The sequence below is a fragment of the Crinia signifera genome, chromosome 12, assembly GCF_055691185.1.
Source record: "Crinia signifera chromosome 12, ASM5569118v1, whole genome shotgun sequence".
NCBI classification, from domain to species: Eukaryota; Metazoa; Chordata; class Amphibia; order Anura; family Myobatrachidae; genus Crinia; species Crinia signifera.
The window spans coordinates 60,034,545-60,053,337 of record NC_139228.1 but is presented as its reverse complement, the minus strand read 5'-3'; the positions used below and the strand labels follow the sequence as shown (position 1 = coordinate 60,053,337).

The 18,793-nt window shown below is 42.3% G+C and overlaps 1 protein-coding gene across 1 annotated transcript in view; it reads right to left on the bottom strand.

The window, feature by feature from the left end:
• LRFN5 (leucine rich repeat and fibronectin type III domain containing 5) overlaps positions 1-18,793 on the bottom strand; it is a 179,373-nt gene that overhangs the window by 61,836 nt on the left and 98,744 nt on the right. Inside the window, exon 2 of the mRNA XM_083167196.1 lies at positions 11,989-12,091. The gene's annotated coding sequence lies outside the window, so the exon portion shown is untranslated. The remainder of the gene's footprint in view (positions 1-11,988; positions 12,092-18,793) is intronic.

The window sequence follows — 18,793 nt, the reverse complement described above, 5'->3', positions numbered from 1 at the left end:
GGGGACCCCACACCGTTTTTTTTCCCTGTTTTTTGGGATTTAACCCTTTTTTTTGGACAGAACCATGCACAGATCACAATGATCTGTGCATGGCTCGGTCAAATTTGCCAGTCAGAACCTGGTCTAATTTTTGGCGATTTTTGGTAACGTTAATGTGCGATTTTTATACTTTATAATGGGAAAAACATCTGGATGTGAATTGAAATGTGACTAAAAATCGACACTTTGAAATGTGCGATTTCGCGACAAAAAGTGTGATTTTTTTTACTGTGAATCCCACCCTATTACATGTGCGATTTTCGGAAAACGTGCAATTTCGCCCGTTTTTAACATAAATTGTCACATTTCTAAAAAGTCGACCCATATTACATTTCGCTCTATGTTTCCTTTTTGTGTTCATGTGCTGAAACATAATTTAGAATATGGGGACGGATGTGTGTCCTTAAAAAAGGTGTGTTTTTGTGTTAGCAATGGGGATGTAATTTTTGCAACCACTGCCATTGACCATCGATGATTCATTATCAGTGAGTATTTCTGCCCAGGTATAATGCATTTGCCATCAATGGGAAGCCACTTACAATTTTTGTGCATCGATGGCACAGTGTAGCTGAATTTCTTTTTACAAGTGTACGGACATGGAGCATTGACCCACCCCCTGAACCCCGCAAAACCCCATCCCAAGAACAGAGATGATCATAGTTACATAGATACATAGTAGTTTAGGCTAAAAAAAGACAAATGGCCATCAAGTTCAACCTTTGGTTAGAGGGTATGGTTATTTGTTATAAACCCTATATATGATTTGTGTATTTTGATTTGATTTTGGACAAATTATGATTGTTGGTTGTAGTCCTGGTTGTTCGTTGCACCCCTGGTTGTATCCCTTATTTTAAAAGTACAGTCCTCTCCACCACCTCGCCAGGAAGAGAGTTCCATCACTTAAATGTCCTGACCGTTAAAAAGTTTTTCCTTTTAAAGCTACAGAGTCCTTCCTCAAAAGCAAAAAGGGTGCCTGACACAAAGCAAAAAGGGTTCCTTATTGGCCCCTGATATGTTTCCTTATATTGGCCCCTGAGATATTTGTACATGTTAAGCATGTGTCCCTTTAAACGTCTCTTTTCCAGCATAAAAAATACCAATTTGTTCAGTCTGTGTACATATGGGTGTGGTATAACACACCGACAGTTGGGATTTCGAGAGTCATTAGCCTGACATTGGAATCCCGACTGTACAGCGAGGGGAGCGCAACAAAGCCCCTTGCTTCCCACGAGGGAGCAGTCGGGATTCCGACATCGGGGTAATGACTGTCGGAATCCCAACTTTCGGTGAGTCGTCCGGCACCCCATCATATCTTAAATTCTCCAACCCTTTTATTAGCTTGGTTGTTCTTCTCTGCACTTTTCCAGTTCCATGATTTCCTTTTTGTAATGCACGGCCCAGAATGGCCTCCAAATTCTAGATGTCATCTCACCAATGCCTTGTAAATTTACATTAACGTCCCTAGCTTCCATTCCCCTTTCGTATACGTGCTAGTATCCTGTTGGCCTTATTTGTTGCTACATGACACTAAGCTCTACACCTCAGTTTGATGTTGATCTGAACTCCTAGTTCTTTCCTAGGACACTTGTTATGTCTCCCAAAAATGCATGACCTTGCATTTATCAACATTGAACCTCATTTTCCAATTTTTCATCTAGTTTATTTAGATCTGAGGCGTGAATACATCTTTGTTCAAATTGCCCTGCACAGCTTTTTGACATTTACAAAGATTTTTGAGGTACAGTAGGAGTGGGAGGATCAGAGATGGACAGAGATTGGAGGTAGGAACAGGGACTGGGGGTGAGTTGAAGAGCTTGTGGATTGCAAGTGGAGAAGCTGAACACGCCACACGCTGTACACGCTGACCGGAAGTGAGAGCCCCGAACTTCCGGCACACAGCTTATTGCCGGAGAGGACCGCGAACATCTACAGACGCTGAAGGGAAGGTAAAGTTAGGGAAAGGTAGTGGCCAGAAACCTCCCAGCGCACTGCATCGGACCACCGGCAGTCTAAATAACATCAAAGTCACGGCACCTAAGCAACCACCAAAAATACCCATAAAAGGGCTGTAAACATTTCTTTACAGTTTAACCATATGTTTTATATGTTTTATAAAAACCCGGCACGCACAAGTTTCTAACCCCCTATTACATATTTTCAAGGGCTCTTTTTTCCTACCAGTACCTGAAGAGCTTGTGGGCTAAAATATGTCACCGCTCAAAGTCAAAGTAAAAACGGTCACAGCTGAAATTTCATAAAGTTAATAATAATAAAGATATTTAATTGAAATAAAAATGCCACCCACCAGACTCACAATGTGAGTCAACTCTTGCAATGATTAATGCTTTTTATAATAAGATATTACAAGCACAAGCCTTGTTTCAGGGCAGGATTAGGGTAGCTGTATGTCAAGCTTTCCACAAGATGCCGCAATCATTGCGAAGGTATGTCTTGAATTTAGAATGCATGTTGCTTATAAACCAGGATTAGAAGGATTTGCTGGGATAGATTCCGGTAACTGTTTTAATGCATATAAAATGGAAGGGTTGAGCTAGGGCATATCTTAACACATGAAAATGTGAACTCCATACATTATTCAACACAAAATCTATATACAAACATCATTTAATTCAACTTCTTGTTTTACCACCTTTATTTCCAACTACGATCATTTCTGCAGAATCGATTGACTCCAATTAAAGACTAGAGATTTGCCGGTTCTGATTTACTCGGACTAGCTGTTTTTTCGGATCTCTGAAATGACATTTTATTGGCTATCAGCTCTCGCACATTTTGGATAGCCAATAAGATCAATCCAACATTGCCCTAGTATGGAGCAATAAACCGAATAAATGAGCCCATCTCCAGCATAGACATGTGTAAAGTAGATATGAGCGGTTTGGTTTTGAATTGGTTCTTCTCAACAAATTTTGATCTGAAAATCAGGCAAACCGTTATTTTTCTGGAAAAAATGGCCATGCATTTTAATGATTTTTCTCATTTTGGGCCAAATGTACTGTGATAAAATGGAGTTGTTATGATTGCCACCAGGGTGGTACTACGTGGACTGTTACACTTGTACAGTGGCCTTACAGCCTCCTGCTATCTAAACCTTCACCAATAACAGCAGCCTTTCCTTGGTGGATTAGGTCCACCAATTACCAGGATGCGGCCTGGTCTTTCCATGGACAAGGCTGCTATTGGCAACTTTGCAAGGTACAGATGGAGCGCTCTCCATCCAGCCAGGGGCTGGCGTTTCTATTGCCAGCCCCCACCAGCCATCGCCAGGGGGCGTGCATGCAGGAGACGTTCACGTGCCCCTTTGCGACGGAGCTCCCCGACACCATCCGCCGCCTCCTCCTGCCACCATCGACGGTGCCCATAGCCACCCTAAACCCCCACTTAACCCTGCCCATCTCCCTGAAGCGTAGACTGGGATGTGCGTGAGCGTGAGGCGCACACGTGTCCCAATCAGATGGAGTCCCTCTCCACCGGCGCTCACCGGTGGGGACGTTCTGGCGAGCGCTGGGCAAAGATGAGAGGGGCTCCATTTGTAAGTACAGAACTGAAGTCAGACACAAGAAGAAAAACCAGACACACAAGACAAACAGAACTTTAGTGCACTACCATGTGTGACCAGCACCAGACCACTGTGGAAGAAGTACACACTAGCCTACAGAAACCAGGCACTGGGTACTGAACCTCAATGGCCGAGGTGTAAACGGTGCAGTCCCTGGTAGAGTCTAAATACCATATACAGGCAGATAGAAAACAGGACCAGATTGAACACAATACAGGTACTCTCAAACGGACTTGCTGGACCGGATACAGGCAGACAGAAATACAGGACCAGACTGCAGACTGGTGCCGGTTAAGGTCAGGATCGGCGGGCAAATTAGATATACACATAGAATATGCAAATAGATATACTCTGAAGCTCAGCAAGAGTGGGTACATACAGTACCCGCTCTTGCTGATAGGTAAATCCAAAGGGTCACACATAGAAGCTCTATCAGAGGAGGTACATATAGGCTGGCATGACCTGGATATGCACAATAGCAGGTACATTCAAAGAGACAGATATTATATAAATAGAATTACCAGCAATGACATTAGACACTAGCAGTATACAGTAGCTAGCACAGAGCTTAGGGCAGGCTGGGTAACATAAGGAGCAACTCCCAATGAAAACAACAAGAAAGCCTCCTAATCACTGCAGCTGGACAGCCAAACACACAGGCGGAGCGCTAATGGCCTAATTATGACTGGTGAGACTGCACATACAGAAGTCAGGCTGCAGTAACACAGACCCGCCAGAGACTGTGTTAGTACATCTGCATACCTCCCAACATGACTCATTCCAGGAGGGACAAAATGCTCTATATTTATACTTTGTTGACAGTGGTGGATCCAGAGGTGGGGCTGCAGCACAGTCCATAGTCCAAACAGGGACTCACTGGCAGTTGGTGCACTGTAGCTCCCCTATCTGAATTTTGGACTGTGCTGCTTTCTTCACTTTCATGAATGTTAGTCATACTGTGCTCATCATGGCTGGATAATCCATGCAGCTGGGGCCAGAAAATTGGTTTTTGGAGATGTAGACCCTGGTGTAAACAATTGATAGTCTCAAATGAATAATTTATTGCCATCAAATTTAGACCTCTGACGGCACCATTGATGTATACTTCCCAACATTTCTAAATTGGGAAGGGGGCATGGCCTCACTAAGGGGGGGGGGGGGGTGGCATTAAGGGAATGCTACAATTGTGAGCCATGTTCCCATTTTTGTCGATGTGTGGCAATAACCTGTGCTCTGTGAGCTGCTGGCATGCCCCAGTCCCGCTGTCTCATGTGAAAACGTTCCGTGTATGCACAAAGCATCTATTCACAGCTGCTTTTCTGGATGGGAAACCCCTCATTGCGGGACACTAATGGCCGCGAGTGAGACAGCAGGACAGTCCCAAATCAATAGGACTATCCCGTGAAAATCAGTTGGGGGTCTGTTGATGACTAATGCTGGGTACACACCAGGACGACTAGAGCCCGATCCCCTCAATCTAGATCCAATTCCGACCAATTGGATGTAGATTGTGTGCTGATTGGGCCCTTTTCTGACCTGGTGTGGACCGATCCGATGTGCGGTCCCGCGGGTCGGTCGGTCGTTATTGAGATCCTACCTGCTGCAGGTAGGATCTCAATGACGACCATACAGCCGGGTGCGGGTCGCCATCGGATCGGACCCGCTCACGGTGCACATTGTGAGCGGGTCGTGCCCCCCCTCGTCACCGTGAGCGGGTCGGACAAGACACTGACGACCCGCTCACGATGTGCATCAGGAGCGGGTCGCCCTGGTGTGTACCCTACATAAGATGTGGAATCCCTCCCCTATCTCCTGATATGTTGATGCTGCACCTGTCACACTAATACATGTGCAGCTGGGGACCTTGCTCCTTCCACACTGTAACTCTCAGTCTGTGGCTTATTACTTACTGTAAAGCCCCCCCCCCCTCTCCTTAATGACATTTCACTTTTCATACGCTGCCATGTGTGCACTTACTAAATCACTTCCAAGGTCTTTAATAGGATTTTCTCACTGATATCCTAAAATTCAAATTTTTTTTTTTTTTACTATTAAAATGGTATAGTTATATTGGGTCCAGGCAGTTCTATCCCCTTTGTCATTAACGACTTGTGGACTGTGACACTGCACAAGGAAAGCATTATTCTTTCTGCACATTATTTATATGTGCAGCATGAACTGGATGGATGTAGCATTGAGATAATGGCCTTGGTCTTGCTGTACAAAGGTTCTGTGTTTGTTTTGAAGGATTATATACAAACCTATCCTTACATAAGGGATAAGCATGCTTGCTAGTCACTCAACCTATTAATCATTGCAAGGACCCTTCTTCCTCAGATTGGCTGCATCCACATTCTGTATCCAGCCTTGGTCTAGAAAAGACAGCTAGCTTTTTCTGTAAGCTGCCTTTGACCTATTTCAGCGTAGTGACAAGGAGTGTGCATTATCTTTAGGAAAGGAGGTGAGATGCAGTAGTGTCTCAGAGACATCCATATCTGTTCCAGTTGCTCTTAATTGCACATGGAAATTAATTGCATTTCACAAGAAGCAGATTGCGGATAATTTATTTTGACTTTTTATACAAATGTCTTTACATCTTGAATTGATTAACCCAAGACACGTATTGCATTAAACGACTTAAACAATTTCCCCTAATTAGGAAGTGTAGTCAAGATTGCTGGTTTATATTCTAAGGAAGCACAATGCAAATGTACTTTATCTGCATGTATATACCTGTAGCTCTACACTGCATGGAACAGTAACAATGATATACTTGAAGAGTCTGGGTATTAGGAATGCACACAGGCCTACTCTGTGACATTAAACTTCTGTTCTTAAAATAACTTTACGTAGATCAAAAAAGAACCACAGTCAGCAATTAACTAATACAAAGTGACTTTATTGTGATTGGTTAAAAATTGGGAAAGCAGCTTTGATTGGTTGTTAGCAGCTAGACGATACCTGCCTACTTTTTTTTCGCTCCTCTCTGGGAGAAACCCAGAGAGGAGTGAAAGGGGGGCGGGACGAGGCTACGTGTCAGGGTGCAGGATAAAGCTTACATCACTAAGCCCGGCCCACATGACACTCAATCGTGGCAATTCTCGGGTCTGCGGATTGGAGGAGGGGCAAAAATTACGTGAAATTACGTGATTCGTGGCATTTTAGCCCCACCCCTTCCCCTCAGACTTGCAAAATTCAGAATTTTAAGCGGCTAGAAAGGGGGTTGTGAGGGCTGCTGGGGCGATGCGGGAGACTTGCCCATCTTCCCGGGGGTTTATTTACTAAGATGGGAATTCTATTGAAAATGGGATGTTGCGATGGGCAACCAACCAGATTCTATCTATTATTTTCTAGATGTTGCTAAATAAATAAGAAGTAGAATCCGATTGGTTGATATGGTCAACATCCCATCTTCAATAGAACTCCCATCTAAGTAAATAAAACCCAATGAGATCTGTAAGGGTAGAGATTTATGAGAGTCCGCCTTCTTACGGCGCAGCTGGTAGACTGATTAGTAGACAAAACACTGAGTACATATGGTTGGTTACCCTGTAAATGCAGTCACTGAATAAAATAAGGAGTATACTCCATGCGTAACATTAACATAAGTATTTACATAACACCACGGGAGACACTAATCTGCCCTTATCTTCTGCACCAATTACGAGATCATTGTCTACAGTTTGTTTATACTTGCAAAGTGTCTGACATGTATTATTAATATGTGTAACATACTTCTTTACATGCAGGATTATGCATCAGGCCTCATCTCTATTTTTAATGTTTGCTTTCTAATATTCAACAGCATATCTCACTTTTAAACCCATCTCGATGGGGATTACTGTAAGAGTATCACGGAACATAAATGCTGTCAGTAATTGGGTCAGCGGCATAAAAATGATGCTAGACCCATATTTTGCTGTAATTATTTTCCTCCTAAGCATGGTGCATTACAGGCCATGGGGACAGCTCGTGGGGGATTTATTTCCTTGTAAATAACAGGGAGAATAATCCACAAATGACATACATATAAAACTGAAGAGAGTTTCTAGATAGGGCGGACGTGTACAGTAAGGAAGAGGTAACCCACAACATTACGGCCCTCATTTTGATTTGCGAACGTCCCTGTAAGTTTGCACGGGGGTTTCAAGGTTCTGTGCATGCACATATTCACTTATCCGCATGTACAGGGCTTCTATGTGGGCACCTTTGGAGACTTGCATAGTCCCCGTGGTGCCCACAAAGGGAGGGCCTGGAGAAGGTGGCCAGGGGGTGTTTGCATGTGTTTCCTGGTCGTACCAATGAAAACGCTGCGAACACGGGCGGGTACCTGTCTTCCAGGGGCAGACGGCTGACGGCACCAGACGTCAGCTGCCTGCCCAGTTCTCAGAGCAGGACGCCGCAGATCTAAGTCAACAGAGACTGACTTAAATTTTCGAGCACTGAAGAAATCAATCGATGGTCGGCGACCATCAAATGATTTCGGGCCCGCACACTAGCCTGGGTATGGATGTTTATGCAGGTACATTCGCCGTCCAGCGGGGGCGGGCATTCGTAAGGCCGGCGGCTGGTATTACAAGGCTCACTAAGCAGCGAAATAATGCTGCTTTGCGAGCCAACCAGAATCAGAGCCTAAGTTCCTAAATGAGTCATAGTGCACAAGACACAGACCCATTGAACCCAACAGGGGAAAACATTGACGGGAGAAATAAAAAACTATAGACACAATGTGACCTCAAAGGTAAAAACACACACATTTGCTGCCAAAGGTAAAAAATGCTCACTTTGGCCTACACAGAAAAAAAGAGGCACCAAGGTTCAATGATTGCTCCCACAGGGAAAAAAAAACAAAACAAATTCATTCATTGCCCACCTGTAAGGCGGCCTTTGAAGTTTTTGGCTCTTGGAGCTCATGCGCCACCAGAAACCGCCATTGTAACCCTACATGTGAGCCTTTTTTATTCTTTCACAGATTCTATCAATTATCTTAAAAAACTTGCTACATAAATAAGTAGATACTGATTGGTTGCCCATAGAAACATTCCATCTTCAACAGAATTCCATCTTCAATAGAACTCCCATCATAGTTATACCCCGTTCTCACTGCAGCCAAATTCCCGGGTCTAGCATGTAGACCCGGGAATTTTCCTTTTAACACAGGATTTTTGGCAGTGTGAACGGTCGCATACCCGGATCTCAGACACGGGTAAAACCCTTCTTTTTACCTGTGTCTGAGATCCGGGTATGCAGACACGGGTTGACCCGTTCACACTGCCGAAAAAACCCGTGTTAAAAGGCAAAATCCCGGGTAGAACTTCTTCACCTCGCAGTGAGAACACGGCATAAGTAAATAAACCCCTTTGTCTTCCCACTCTCCACCCTTGTCCAATTACCCTCCCCCTCTCTATCAATGCGCGCATGCACATCACATTCTGCTCCCAACAAAATGGCTGGCCCTCTAACTCACTGAGGTCATTAGTTTCTTGTGAAGCGAAAGGTCGCCTTCTCAGTAATACTGCCTCATCATGCTATTGTGGGACTCAGAAAAACTAAAGCTTACTGTCCTTCTTCAATTGAACTGTACAAAGTTTTGGTGGTTGCTGGCAGATGCCTTACTATGTTAAGTGTCATGACACAGTTTGCAAACATATGACAAATAAATCCACTGCCATCTGCATCATATACAGTAAGATGATTAGTCGGAGATGGCTTTACTTAAGTATTGACTCATAATCCTATCATGTTTAACCCTTGGAGTGCCAAGTGAATTTGTCAAAATAAGTCTGAAAATTGCCAAGCAAACATTTGTATTTATCCTAATGACCTGTAATGTTTACCTCATATAGGAAATATAATCTTTTTTTTTTTACACAGCATTTTTTATTTGAATTTATTTTAAAAATGTGAGCGACGCTGTTATTTTTAGTGGATTTTCTGCACATCTCTCACAAAGCTAATGGTGCTCAAATTGTTAAAGAGGACACCTTAAAATACAGGTAAATAAGAGTACTTAATTGTACTAGTGGCAGTATTAAATGGTATACACATAATATGATACAGTATGTTCATTTGTGCGCATAAGCTTACATACCCTAGCAGAACTTGTAATTTTCAGGCCATTTGTCAGAGAATATGAATGATAACTCACAATGGGGCAGATGTATTAAGCCTTAAAAAGAGATTAATGCAAGGGTGATAAGGAGAGATAAATGTCCAGCCAATCAACTCCTTACTGACTTTTTTCAAACTCAGCCTGTATCATGGCAGTTAGCAGGTGATTGGCTGGACGTTTATCTCTCTTTATTACCCTGGCATTTACCTCTTATTAAGGCTTAATACATCTGCCCCAAATTATTTTTTCAGTCATGTTTAGTGGGTGGGTGAAGCCATTTATTGTCAAACAACTGTGTTTACTCCTTTTAAATCATAACGACAACAGAAACTATTCTATTCATTCATTGATTTGTTCAGTCATTTGTTAGTACATGGCAGTTCATGGCAGTTCATGGCAGTTCAGGGCAGTTCATGGCAGTCCATGGCAGTCCATGGCAGTTCATGGCAGTTCATGGTAGTTCATGGCAGTCCATGGCAGTCCATGGCAGTTCATGGCAGTTCATGGCAGTGTCAGATTGTAGCATGAAGGTGCCCACCAGAGGAATACAGTGTATGAGTCCTATATTTATAGGGTGTTGTCAGACACCTGACAGTGTGTAGCAAGCCAACACAAACACTCAGTTAACTATTAGCTGAATTTTGATACAGTTTGTATAGAAGTGAATTAAGCACACAAGATTATCATAGGCCTTGCTCCATCCGGTAATATAATCTGTAATAGAGTATCATTTAAGTGTACAGTCTAGAACCTAACCCATAGAGGAGAGGGTGGACCCTTGTGCAATGGGACCCAGCAGGCATTTCCCCTGTAGGCCAGTCTGACCCTAGATATTGGGCCCAATTCTGAGTCACATATTGCAGTTGAGTGGCTGCAGTTGTGGGCAGCTACAGCAGCTAGTCTTACAACCATAGCTAATGTCAGATTTCTTCAGTTCCTTCATTTATTTGTGAATCTGAAAGAAAACAGCGACGCCTTTCACTGAACACCAGCCACCGAAACTCATCACCAGTCACCCTTCATCATTAGTATTGGCACTTGCACTGTCCCCAAGCTAGATACGAGATTTACATCAGAACAAGACTTTCATACACCGTACATATGACTCAGAATTGCAGAACTTTTAGTAGACACCTACAGCACTCTCATGAAACTCCAACAATAAAGGATGGTTACTTCCAATCACATTGTCACCAGGACCGCAGAGAGGGGAAGGAGCGTGTACTAATTACCAGGGCTTGCAGAAAGGGCCCGGTGGGGGCTCTGGTCTCACCCCCCCTCCCGGGCAGCAGCAGCAGCACACACCTCTACAGCAGGCTCAGTGTGAGCGTCTCACTGACAGCGTGAGAGCTCATGCTGAGCCTGCTGTCAGCACAGCACATGCTGTAGGTGTTTGCTGCTGAGGGGGGTCACAATAACACCCCCCCCCCCTCGACTTTGGAGGGTTTTTTCACCCCCCCTCTAAACATTTTGGGGGTGTGGCCTAATCATGGGGGGTCACGCCTCCCACGGTTAGGCCATGCCCCAAAAATTTTAATGGGGCCCAGCATACCTCTCGGTGGCCGTGATCGTCACCACCCATCTCCCTCACTGTATGAAAACACCCTCCAGTTGTGTCCATGCACAATGAGCCCTTACCTAGTCCATATATTACAGTGCTCAAGCAGTATACCAGCTCTCATTATACCCAGAGTTGTACTGGGATGGTAAGGATCCACCAGGGGGTCCGGTGTATGATGCCATGACACGGCAGAGGTTGTGACATCAGTCTGCTCACAAAGCTCCTCTGGGAACGGAGCCAAAAGAAAGCATTGCTCCAAGCCTGCAGCTGCTTTCCTTGTCTGCGATAACAAAATCGTCTTACAGCCAACGGTTCGGTCATCTGCTACTGTCTACCCGACGACATTAAAGGTTTGTGTCAGGCTCCGCCCCCTAAAAAGTTCATGAATCAACGGGGCCTGTTTGTGAATCCTCCGGGTTCCCCTCATTTAACAAAACAATTTATTCATGACACTATACGTCATATGTTTTTATAACACCACAGTGGCTTGTGATGTTATAAAGAGGGAGCATTGGCATAAGATATTGTAGGAAAGTAAATTGATTTCAATGTGAAATAAATGTACAGAAAAAAATGTGTAAGGTTATTTGTGTTTGTGATGCTAGTTATTACAATGTATACAAGACATAGCTGTGCAAATATTTAAAATTACAAAAACAGACTAAATATATTTTATACAATTGCTTTATGGGATACCTTGCTTAGGAAACCATCTCTTTGGTGATCACCTGGTCATCTGAATGCATTAGTTTGTCCAACCCTCGGATAGGTAACAGCGTAACATGGAGAAGCAAGTAATCTAAGGAAGAAAATAACCAATATATTAATATTTATATCATAACATATTATTCCCTTATATGATATACTGTGCAGTAGTTTTAAAATGCAGAGTTAGTTATTCAAAGTTTTTTGACCGTAGAATAACCTGATAACTATAAGCTGTGTATAAACTGTGTAAACATAAACTATAAGCACAGTTTATATTTAATAAAAAATGTCATCTGAAAGATGTTTTTTAAAGTGTTGTGCACCTTTAGCAGTGTTTAATATTGGCAGATGCCTGAACATTGGTAAGTATGTAATACAGTTGAGCAATTTGGTTAGTCCACACCAGAATAGGTTTTTAAACATGACACAAGTGACAGAGATAAACAGCAGTCAATACAATAAGTTATCAATCTCTCTTGGGCTATCAACTTTGCTGCAGACCTTTTTATAGAGTAAAGTAAACAACATGTACCTGCTATAGAATAAGTCTGACATTTAAGTCTGGTGACTTAGACATGGGATGTTATTGTGACTGATGAGCCATGAACAACTCAGTGACCACATCTTCACTCAATGCGGTCAAATCATATATAGATAGATATCAAAGGACCCTGTTGCCAGGCTTTGGTGATAATGTGTTGGCAGCAAAAAATTGGATGCACATGAGTATTTGGGCTCAGCACCCATGGGGGGGATTCAATTCAGTGTGAACATAATAACGTCACTTATGTTTCCTCATGAAGGAGCGCATAGATTGCCCACAGGTGGCATTGTGTGCGAGCAGGCATCATTATGAATTCCAGTGACATACCAACAGGCTGGCTGTCATTTTATGCACTAGTTTTACAGTACCTACAGATGTAGCTGAGCCAATCTGTCTCATGTCAATCCCCACGTGCAACTCCTGTGCCGATTGCGGCAAACCCGTTGCTATGCATGTGTATATGATTCACTCCCGGGCTCATATAAATGCATTGAGCGTTGATATTACAGCATGGTGATTCTGATCCTCAAGTGTGATTTAAGCAAACGGGAGCGATCAGGGATAGATAAGCATGGCTACATCTTTATGTATAAAATGAAATCTCTTGATCAAACACCATTAGGTCATTTTCAAAAAACATATTTCAGAAGTGTCTACCAGGGGTGAAATTGTGCACTGTCAGGCCAAATACCCATATTTAGTTACTGGCAGTGGCGGTTTCAGAAGGTTGGGGCTGCAATAGGGACCAAAATTCAAACAGGGGATCCTAAACAACTACCCATTCAAACATCGCTGGCCAGAACTCACTGGCAGTTGGTGTGGCTCCCTTGTTTGAATTTTAGATTGCTCTGCAGCTCCACCCCTAGAGCCACCATTGGTTACTGGTTATGTCACTTCAGCCTTAAGGGCCACACCATCTGCTCTAAATAAAACAAAGGTAGACCCATACTAAGACCGCACAACTGGAACATTCAACAATCAGAACAGTTCTCTGTGGACTTGTTGAACTGGGGTCACTACAATAGGTAATGCATGGGCGTTGGGGTATGATTGCTCCCCTATGATTCTCTTAACTACTAGGCCACTTAGTGGTTGTACACCTGCAAACACTGTAACTACAGTAATCTACTACTGGTACTTATTTACAATAAACATTATACTGAACAGAACAAAAATATAGGGTTTTTCCAGAAGTGCTTTTAGTGTTGTTGCGTGAGAGTGGATCAGGTTTAAACCCAACTCCAACCCCCTTACCCACCACAGTATTAAAAATAAAATTTTAAGCTCTGTAACTGATTAATTAATTAATTAATGATTGATTGATTGAATAATGTTGATCTCTACTACCTGCTTATTTATGTTCACAAAATTGCTTTTCCTTGTTGGCTCTAGTAAGCAGTGATTAGAGAAAATAGGTTAATGGCTGGTTGCCATGGCCATTGAGTCATTAGACTAGTCATGTTGCAGACATACAAAAAGGATTGCATGCAATATTAAAAAAAAAAAAAAAAAAAAACTTGTCTTAAGAGAAAATAAAGTATTTCATAGTATATTACAAAAGTGCTTTATGCACAGGCAATGTTAGAAATTCTAATTACTTTATATAGAGTACTGGATGAATATACTCATTATAGTGAAAATAAAACAAGAATGCAAGTCAATCTCTTATGAGAAGGCATGTTGCAACATTCAGAAATATAACCGATCAACACAATTAGTGAGAGTGAAGTGTGAAAAATACAAACAAATGCTTGACATCACACTGAAAATCCATTTAAAGATTAAGTAATCCCATTACATGCACGAAGTGCTAAATTCCAACAGTAGCTTTGGTACACCATCCTAATGGGATATGGTGAAGGTCACTGCTAATTCTGTCTCTTTTGCATGAATCCACCAAACCACACATAATATTACTGCAGACAAGTGCTTGGTATTAATTTACACTTTCAGCCTTCATCATGTAGAAATGTTGAGCCCCACTAATTCTGAACATTGTATGACTTGAAATGAGGGGAACATTCTGATTCCCATTTTGAAAGATTAACATCCTGGAGAAGGTATTCTCTGTTGGGCATGAAGGATCGTTGGTGATCACCAGAGAATAATTGCCTTAATAATAATAATTGCCCTTAATTGCCGAAGTAATTAGCAAGTTCAGATATGTAGTAAGATTAATAAACTCAGAGGGACCATCATTTTAAAAGTGTAAAGTCCCCTCTTTTGTACATTGTGCTCTTTTACTAGTTATTACCGATGATCACCCTTTCATACTTTACCGATTATAATGCTCATATCTCCCCCATTTAATGCTCATATCTCCCCCATTTAATAAAGTAGTCTGATTTATCAAGGTTAACACAATATAGCACAATAAGACATTTTGATAGTATTTTATACAGGGCCAAGTCCTTCATAAGACGGAACAGACTGAAGCCTAAGGGCCTGGCAGGGACTAGGGAGCCATCAACTAGTTTTGCTCAGCTACTGTTGCTAGCACCTAGGGTTTCAATGGTTAAAGCAGGAGTGGCCATTTAGCAGCAGTACCAACAGTTCACCTTTTCAAGTCCACCTATTTGGTGCATACAGTACGTACGGACAGTGTAATGGTTAGCATTACTGCCTCACAGGGCTGAGGGCATGGGTTTGATTCACCACCATGGCCCTAACTGTACGGAGTTTGTATATTCTCCCTGTACTTGCGTGGGTTTCCTCCAAGCACTCTGGTTTCCTCCCACATTCCCAAAAATATACTGGTGGGTTAATTGGCGCCTAACAAAATGTAACCTTAGAATGAATGAGTGTGCGTGTACATGTGGTAGGGAATAGAGATTGTAAGCGCTACTGGGGTAGGGACTGATGTGAATGTTCAAATATTATCTGTAAAGCGCTGGTGAATATGTGTGCGCTATATCAGAAACCATCTGTAAAATAATAATTACAAAATTACGTATTTTAAGAAACCTGTACGTGGAGCTTACTGCTTTACTTGAGATTTTGTGAGAAGACCTCAACAATGATAACTCATAGTAAACTGAGGTTTGTTTTGAGACAATTCAGTGTGTGTGGTGGTGGTGGTGGTGGGGGGGGGGGGGATTTTGTGAGTGGACCAATAGTATACTAGCATTGTGTTCTTAAGTGAAATGCAGTAGCATTAATCTACAGCTTTTCTTGCGGCCATAAATTTTTATTGACACATTTTTCAATAAATGCATGCCTGTATTCCATAATATCAGAGAACAAGGGGTACTCATATTAGTGACAGACTAGTTAGAGATAACGCTTTACGTGCGATGATAAAATGTTTACCAGAGGTACTGTATGCAATGCATGCATGCTAAAAAGTAGATACAGTTAATCTTATATACAGTAGCTAACCTTAGATTATGCAGGAGGTACTTGGATAATGCAGAAACTAATGTATTATGAATATATCTTTCAGAGTTTCCGCATTAATGTTTAAATGAATACCAACAACATTTCCTTTTTTACTCCTACGCTCTAAATATAGGTTTGTGGATTTTTAAAATCAGGACAAGATTAGTGTTTCACCTTCAGATTACTGCAAATGCCATATTGCAACATTTTTCATTTAGTGATGATTTAGCAAATAATTTTTATTTTATACAATCTAAACTGCCCTACAAAAATTTTACTATAGAAAAAATATTATCAATATTATTATTATTATTATTATTATTATTATTATTAGCATAATCATAATCATCAAAGGAAACATCGTTCAAAGAGAACAGAAATCGGTACTTCTTTACTTTCACGGCGCCACTAGATTAGGACAGATAGGAAATCGCGGTCATCGCGGGCATTGAATGCACTAAAAAATCGGGTGCGACGCGATGCCCGCGATTTCCCATAGGGACCAATGTTAAATTTCTCAATGGACACGATTTTCTGTTCAATGCCTCAATTGACACGATTTTTCCATAGGAAACAATGTTAAATGGCCCACAGAGGCCAAATAGGCACCCTCAAGTTGTTAACGCCACCCCACGATCAACGTCAACCCGGCGCAGCGAGCCCGCGAGGGGCGGCGGTACGCGTCCTCCGACCTTTTCATGCCCTACTATCCACTAGGGCGTGGAGTGAGAATAGAATAGTGTGGCGAGCGCAGCGAGCCACCGAGCCCGAAGCGTGGCGAGCGCAGCGAGCCCCGCGAGGGGACGCGGATACCTGTGAAGCCCGCGAAGGGACGCGTTTACCTGTGAAGGTATCCGCGTCCCCTCGCGGGGCTCGCTATGCTCGCCATGCTTCGGGCTCGGTGGCTCGCTGCGCTCGCCACACTATTCTATTCTCACTCCACGCCCTAGTGGATAGTAGGGCATGAAAAGGTCGGAGGACGCGTACCACCGCCCCTCGCGGGCTCGCTGCGCTCGCCACGCTTCGGGTTGACGTTGATCGTGGGGTGGCGTTAACAATTGTGGGGGTCATTTCACACTTGAGGGTGCCTATTTGGCCTCTGTGGGCCATTTAACATTGTTTCCTATGGAAAAATCGTGTCAATTGAGGCATTGAACAGAAAATCGTGTCCATTGAGAAATTTAACATTGGTCCCTATGGGAAATCGCGGGCATCGCGGGCATCGCGTCGCACCCGATTTTTAGTGCATTCAATGCCCGCGATGACCGCGATTTCTAGTGGCGCCGTGAAAGTAAAGAAGTACCCAGAAATCCCTTAGTCGTAGAATATTTAGTTTCCTTATTTTTATTTTTTATTTTATATACATACATTTTTATCCCGGTTCAGTTGTAAAAAAGGTAAACCAATTTGTCCTTGAAAGGTAAAAATTTCTGGCTAATCCCATGCTTTCCTTCAAGATCATAGGTTTACGTATTTAGGAAATGGCCCTGCACATTCATCAAAGAGTTCAAATTCAGAAACTTTTTTTTTCTCTGTTATGTTTTTTGCTAATGGTGACCATTTTCTGTTATCATCAGCCATTTTGTGGAGGTTCTACATTTTATCCATATTTCAGCGTAGATGAAAGCAGACATTATTCTAATGGAGGTTGTGACAATTACGTCTCGCTGCCCTTGTAAGATCCAAAATGTCATGTTCCTGCAGAAGGTAATTGATTTTTATCCCGACAACAGATTGTGTTGCGTTGTAAAGCTCTGCTGCAAGGATGAAGTATATTTATTGTAGAGAGACTGTATTTTGATAAATTCTTAAGATAACGTTCTATCTAAGAATCAAGGCAGGATAGACAATCCTCTTAGGGAACGTGATGAGCGACAGAGGGGTGTTGCTCTGTTTGTCTGGATTAAATAGGAATTAAATACTCTTTTTTATTTTGCATTTCACTTAAAAGTTGCTAAAATCTTCATATAAAGGACAACATTTTGTCACTGTTGGCCTTTTGAATGTCAACATTTGCCTAGGTCGACCTTTGCATGTTGACATTTTGTCATCAACATTCGCAAGTCGATATTTTTGTGTCGACATGTTGACTGTCAACTTTAACTCATCAACCAGGTACCTTATAAACAGCAAATAGCTTTAAATACAATCTTTAATGGACTATGGCCATTATTCTGGTTTACTCACAAAGGCAAATTCCTTCTCAAATGGACAAAACCATGCTGCACTGCAGGTGGGGCAGATTTAACATGTGCAGAGAGAGTTAGATTTGGGTGAGTTATTATGTTTCTGTGCATGGTAAATACTGGCTGCTTTATTTTTACACTGCAATATAGATCTCACTTTGACTTAAACCCCACCCAAATCTAACTCTCTCTGCACATGTTACATCTGCCCCACCTGCAGTGCGCATGGTTTTGTCCATTTGAGAAGGAATTTGCCTTTGAGATTGAACCAGAATAAGGGCCCATAACTGTTAGTAAATACGCATATGTGGATTTTTTGTGTGATAATTACAGACTTTAAGGATTATGTAAGAATTACAATCATTGGCACCGATGCCTGACAGTCTACAATGCTGCCAGAACTCATTGTACAGTCGAATATGAAATTGATGCTTGGAAACAGTGGTTGGGAACAATGATCTAAAACTCATGAGGAATACGTGTTACACCCCCTCCCAGGAAACCATGTAGGAGTTTGCATATCGGCACTTACTTTATTTCTTTTTTCATGTATGTGCCAGAATAAAACATCAACATGTGTTCCCAATATTATTCACAACCACTATAAATATAACAACTTTGACAATGTGCCAATATTTGTCTGTGTGCATAAGAGATACAGCAAATGCCAAAGTAGTGTATTGCT